The sequence below is a fragment of the Bison bison genome, unplaced genomic scaffold (assembly GCF_000754665.1).
Source record: "Bison bison bison isolate TAMUID 2011002044 unplaced genomic scaffold, Bison_UMD1.0 scf7180017864198, whole genome shotgun sequence".
Lineage (NCBI taxonomy): Eukaryota > Metazoa > Chordata > Mammalia > Artiodactyla > Bovidae > Bison > Bison bison.
Genome location: NW_011494770.1, coordinates 7701888 through 7708601, shown reverse-complemented (window position 1 = coordinate 7708601; position 6714 = coordinate 7701888). Strand labels below are relative to the sequence as shown.

General features: G+C 36.1%; 1 protein-coding gene across 8 annotated transcripts in view; it reads left to right on the top strand.

The window, feature by feature from the left end:
- Positions 1–276: 276 nt before the first annotated feature.
- Positions 277–6714, top strand: part of EYA4 (EYA transcriptional coactivator and phosphatase 4) — a 368749-nt gene continuing 362311 nt past the window's right edge. For all 8 annotated transcript variants that reach the window (XR_825633.1, XM_010844272.1, XM_010844270.1 and 5 more), the window contains exon 1: positions 277–525. The gene's annotated coding sequence lies outside the window, so the exon portion shown is untranslated. The remainder of the gene's footprint in view (positions 526–6714) is intronic.

Here is a 6714-nt window from a genome sequence, read left to right as displayed (position 1 = left end):
TTTCTCACTCTGACTCTGACTTTTTCTTTTTCTGTAACAAAATAACTGCCCTGTAAACTTGATCCCATCTGTTCTTATTCAAGAAAAGAAGGGGAAAATAACTAAAATCAGGCCCCACTAATTAGAGGAAAATTGTATGTAAATAACTGAAAAGTCTTTTCATTTTTATGGTTAACATTGCTACCAAGGCTTTAACTGACTGTTGGGTCTAAAGGGTTATGTGCTTTTTTTAAGTGACATGTGCTCCTGGCCAAGTACTGGCTGGGACATGTTGTGAGTAGTTTTAGATCATCACAGCTCTGGCTATTTTAGTCTGTGTCACTGCTTGGAGTTGTAATTAATTTGCATGATCCTAAAAATCATAATTATGAAAATTTTGGTATTTGATAAGAATAACTTATATTCAGTCTTACTAAGAAAGTCATGGAATATTTAGCAGAAGGGCAAAAAATATCTATACGGTGCCAGCAAATATCTCACATAGAAGCAGACAGCTGAAGCCTCCACAGAGCTTAACTTGTCCTTGTAAGTAATTTGTGGAATATTATGTGCTTGCTAATTAACTGTGTTCTACACTTTAATTATATCTCTATCAGTAATAATATGTGTTGCATTTGTTTTTGGTTTTAATCTAAAAGTTCTTTCACGGACAACATTTTTAGCCAATGCTAATTTTAGCTCATTTTCATATAAATAATATTTATAGAAGACATATACAAATGATATTTGCACCCATATAGTATAGTATTTCATTATTTCTCTCTAGTAAATCAACATGATTTTTTTTAGAAAGCCTAATACCATTGTTAGATTTCTTTCTCTCTCCTTTGGGCCTGATTTCTTTTCTTCTTTTAATTCAGTTTGTCTTGTAACAGCTAAATTTCTTAACAGGTCTTCTCATTCTTCAAATCATAAAAAGAAAAAAAAAAGGTATAAAGAAAAGGATTAAGAAATTTATAATTAATGTCTAAAATGTTGAAGTATGATCTTTTTTTATTTTGGGGATCATTCAAATTATGAATATTGAAAACTAGCATGTTGCATATGTAAACAATGATCTTCAGTGCACTGATATATTTTTGTAAGATCTCTGAAAATTACTCAACAACTGAAAATTACTCAACAACTGTATTTTTAGTCTGTGTCCCTATTGAGTTGATAACAGGCTTAACAATAATGCATTATGTTTTAGAAAAGCACTTATGTTGGTTAAAGTTATAGGTGCATGATTAAAGGAAATTAAATGTAATTTAGAGTCAGAAGTTCTGTATTTAAATATTAATTATAGTCTGTTCAGCAGCTTGACTTTTTTTGCTTTTTATTTTATATAGGAGTATAGCTAACTAACAATATGATAGTTTCAGGTGGACAGCAAAGAGACTCAGTCATACGTATGACTCAGTCATACGTATGCATGTATTCCTTCTCCAAACTCTCCTCCCATCCAGGCTGTGATATAACACTGAGGAGAAATATTATATGACTTCTCTTGTATGGGGACTGTAAAAAGAAATGATACAAGTGAACTTATCTACAAAACAGAAACATGCTCACAGGCTTAGAGAATGAACTTTTATGGTTGCTAGGGGGAGAAATGGGGAGAAAGAATAGTTAGGGAGTTTAGGGTCAACATGTACACACTGCTATATACTTAAAGTGGATAACCAACAAGAGTCTACTCTATAACATAGGGAACTCAGCAGTTTGAATTTCGATCAGTTATTTTCTTCGAACTGCATGCTATCTCTAAAATGAGGATAATTAATAATAATAATAATAATCTGCTTTTACAGAGTTTTAATGAGGACCAATATTAAAGTTTATATTTACAGTTTGTATAAGCAATTTGTCAAGAATTAGTATGCTAGTCTATAAAAATTCTTGTTTAATAGTGTTTGGGGGAAATGACAGAGGGAGAAAAGTAAAGACTAATTCCTTTTTGTTTTCTTACTGGTTTTTCATTAATTTCTCGTATCTATTTTAGAAAAGTTGATAAGCAGGGACACTGCTTTATTATGCCTTTAACAAGTAAGCAGCAGTTGTGAGGAAGTCATGTGTTCTGAATTTAGAGGTCTGTGTTCTATTTTCACCTGTTGCTAACTCAGTGGAGTCAGAGGTCCTTGTGCTCTTCGTAACTCTGGTTGTCCCTCTAGAAAATGGGAGCAGTAAGGGTGGAAAATCTAACCACCCATCTTTACTGCTCCTGGCCCTCCTCAACCACAGATGGGCAGTTTGTCTAAGTGACTGGAAGGACATAGGTCTGTGGGGAGTGCCCCTCCGTCCCTTCTCATACTGGCGCTGGACACCCTAAGAGCTGATCCTGGGAGCCTAGTGGCCCCGATTCACTTTCTCAGAGCCTCGGGATTGGGAGAAGAAGAAAATTACTGGTAGCCCTCCCTTCTGGCATGGAATAGCAACTCTCCTAGAAGCATTTTAAGGTGTAAAGATACCAGAACCTATTCTTCATACTGAGACTACAGGACATGATCCATGGGGTCTTGTGTTTGCTGCTCCTCCTTGGAGAGAAGTAGGTATAATATGATACAGGAGTTTTGTTTTATTTGAAATTGCATGGTTTTTGTTCTTTTCCTTTTTCCTCTGGGAGAAATTGTTTACTTGCTTCTTGTTCCATGAATTTTTTTTCTCGGTAATGTTAGTGGATTTGTGCTCCTAGGAAGAGAGAGAGAGAGAGAAAGGGATGGAGAGAAGGAAGTGGAGGAAGGGAAGGAGAGAAAGAGGGAGAGAAAGAAAGAAAAGGAAAACAAATAAGAGTTGGACCAATATAATATGTACATAATAGGCTCAAAATAAGAAAATTTTGCATTTGTTCTATGGACTTATATCAAGCATACTTTAGAATCTGATGTTTCTTTCCCTGAAATGAATTTCTATGTAATATTAACTTGAATTTGTTAAAAAAAACTACAAATACCTGAAAGTAATATTTTTATTTAGATGAATGTGTCATCTTTTGTTTCTCCTTTAGAAAACTAATAAAACCCTCTTAGCTACAATTTGATATATTTTAGTGGTAAAATGTTATTCTAAAATGTACTTTTGAAGTAATACTTCTTCAAAATACTCTTCAGAATATAAGCAGCCCATAGTTGTAGGAAAAAAACGAGAAGCTAAAATGCTGTGGATTTAGGATTTTAGTTGACATTTTAGTTCTTACTCCCCAAGCCCTGTTACATTGTTTTATAAACATCTAATTTAGAATGTTATATGAGTTAGTATGAGTTGCCTAGATATTAGTTATGTTGTATTTTTCATATGTTTCATAATAAATGTCTTGAATATTCTTAAGTAAACATTAACATTTAAACATTTAAAAAACACTCTACATTAAAATATACCAGGTAGATATTTCAATAATTTCCTTTCTTAAGAGTATAATCCATGCTTCTAAATTCAGTTTGCTTTCTCTCTGTGTTCCATTTGTATTTCCTTCAAATCACATTGCCTTGTATGCTTTCTCTCAAGCATACCTACAATAAAGCCATCTGTTGTCTAACGGTCATTCCTACATGAATCATGCTCTGTCAAAATTTTGAGGTTTATAAATGTTCAGTTAATTGAGCAGCCTGACCAGCTGAATACTTGTAAGTGCTTTATAATATCTTTCAACACTTCAAAACTTTGGCCCACTTAAAACTCCAGAATCCCAGAGCAAATGGGAGAAGTCATTCATATGGATTCTTGCTGATAAAACTAAAACCATGCGTTTGCATTTCTCACAATTTGGAATAAAGTAAATGTAGTTCTACTCTTAAATGTTTATTTTTCAACTGTGTCTCTGTTTTACCATAGCTAGTGATTGGGAAGTGAAAAACTTATCCAATCAGCCAATTATTTTGACAGCCTTATTCTAAACACTAGCTTGACCTTTTTTTGTCGTTAATTGGGTGTTTTGGCATCATGAATGCTTATAGTTTCTAAGAATGTAGTCAATCTCTCTCTCTCTTTTTCTCCCTCTTTCAATTTTTTTCATAGTGATGAGATAGTGAACATGAATGCATAAGTAAATGATTATAATTTATATGGCAGCCACCCACCCCAATTGTCTTCCAAATATTTCTGTGCATTACTGGGGCCATATATTTTCATGGTCTTTCCTGGCCTCAAGTTCCAGAATTCACAGATTTTGAGTCTCTCTCTCTTATATTATTAGTTCCACCCTTTCTGCTCTGCATTAAACATGGAACTGAGCCCTTTTCCTTCATTCCTTCAAACACACACACACACAAATCTGCTCATAAAATGTTATCTTTCAGTGTAGCTGATTTACTGAGAGCTTGTTGAGACTAAGACAGTTTATGTAACAATCATACGTAAACATATTGGTATGTAAACATGTTGGTATGCATATTGGTGATTTCTCTACTTAAATGTATGTTGACCCCAAGTCATACATCATATGGACTAAAAACCCTCTTCTCCTTTATAGGATAATACCTCTTTTCTCTAACCAAACCCCAACTCAGCTCTGAGTTTCCAGGGCATATGTAAAGATTCACTAAGTCTTCTGAACATCTACTTCAGTTATTACCCTTTTTCTGTCCTTCACCAATATACGTAAGGGGAAGTAAGGAGTATAGAAAAGTTTTACTTTACCCTTAAGGGATATTCATGGCCAAACACACACACACACTTAAAACACAAATGCATGCCACTCACCCTACACTCACATCCCACAGAAAGCAAATGTATCTAGTCAGTTTCATTCCTTCTGTATGACTTTTGTACCTTCCTATCTCTGTGCTTCTTATCATAACTGATTTATTCTCATGATGTGTGCTTTAGAAAAAATTTCTCCTTTTATAAATGACCTTTCAATATACAGCAACATTGTCTCACCCCACAGTAACATCACCCAAATTCTTTGTAAAAATTACTTTTATTTCTTTGCAAGAAATTATCACCCTCTGAGATTATCTTTTTTTTATTTAAATATTCTCAATTCTCTATCCTTTAAGAGAGGGTCCACTTTTATACTGCTTACTGCTGTATCTCTAGGACCAAGAAATGTGAGTGATAGTAAATGTTCAATATATTTTTAAAAATAAATAGTTCTGTCTATTGTTAAAAATTTAAAAATATGAATTTGCTTAATAATTTTAAAAAGTATGACTTATCTAATACATTTTAAAGGCTACATCATATTATCTGTCCCATAATAGCATGAATTGAGTAATAATTATAACCAGGACTTCCTGAGATTTACTTGTGGTAAAGACCACCATTTACTATGCTGATATTTAGAGTTCAATGTTCAGCAGAAATAGAATTAGCTTGGGAATTAAAACAGCCTCAATAAAGATTAGCATCATGGAAATCTAACCCAATCCCCACATTTAACATTTGTGGCAACTGAGACACAGAAAAACTATCTTGCCCAATATTAATGGTAAATTTAAGTCTGGAATTCAGGTTTCTTGAGTCTCAAATGACTAATTTTCCCTGTAAACCATGTCCCAAGTCCTAATCTAAGAGTAATCAGTTACTTCATGTTTTCATTTATAGAAAAAGCAGGTGAAATTAGATGATCTCTCAGCATTTGCAGTTCAATTACTCTCTTTTTTCCTTCCCCTATATTCATCAATTATTCCACAACTTGACTGGAATCAGTCTCCTTACATTCTCAGTCATATTGTCAAGATCCTACCCAGTGATACCTTGAGTCCCTTAACAGCTCTAAATGTCTATTCCTTACAATGAGGGAGACCCGGGTTCAATCCCTGGGTCAGGAAGATACCCTGGAGAAGGGTATTCCAGTACTCCAGTATTCATGCCTGGAAAATCCCATGGACCAAGGAGTCTGTGGGGCTACCATCCATGGGGTGGCAAAGAGTCGGACACGACTGAGTGACTTCACTTTCACTTTCACTTAGGGGTATTGGTGCATTTGACTGGCTGCTGCTGATACACAGCACAGCAGAATTTACAACTACTGAATCTACACAAGTAGAACAATAAGGATGCTCTGACCATTTACAAGCACTTCTTTGAAGGACTTCCTGAGCATCAAAGAATAAGCCATAGGCGATGGCACCCCACTCCAGAACTCTTGCCTGGAAAATCCCATGGACCGAGGAACCTGGTAGGCTGCAGTCCATGGGGTCACTAAGAGTCGGACACGACTAAGCGACTTCACTTTCACTTTTCACTTTCATGCATTGGAGAAGGAAATGGCAACCCACTCCATGTTCTTGCCTGGAGAATCCCACGGTCAGGGGAGCATGGTGGGCTGCCGTCTGTGGGGTCGCACAGAGTCGGACACAACTGAAGTGACTTAGCAGCAATAAAATATAATGTAATACAGTCAGTTCAGTTCAGTTCAGTTGCTCAGGCATGTCCGACTCTTTGCGACCCCATGAACCGCCACATGGCAGCCCTCCCTGTCCATCACCAACTCCTGGAGTCCACTCAAACCCATGTCCATCGAGTCGGTGATGCCCTCCAACCATCTCATCCTCTGTTGTCCCTTTATCCTCCTGCCCTCAATCTTTCCCAGCATCAGGGTCTTTTCAAGTGAGTCAGCTCTTCGCATGAGGTGGCCAAAGTATTGGAGTTTTAACTTCAGCATCAGTCCTTCCAATGAACACCCAGGACTGATCTCCTTTAGGATGGACTGGTTGGATCTCCTTGCAGTCCAAGGGACTCTCAAGAGTCTTCTCCAACACCACAGTTCAAAAGCATCAATACTTCAGTGCT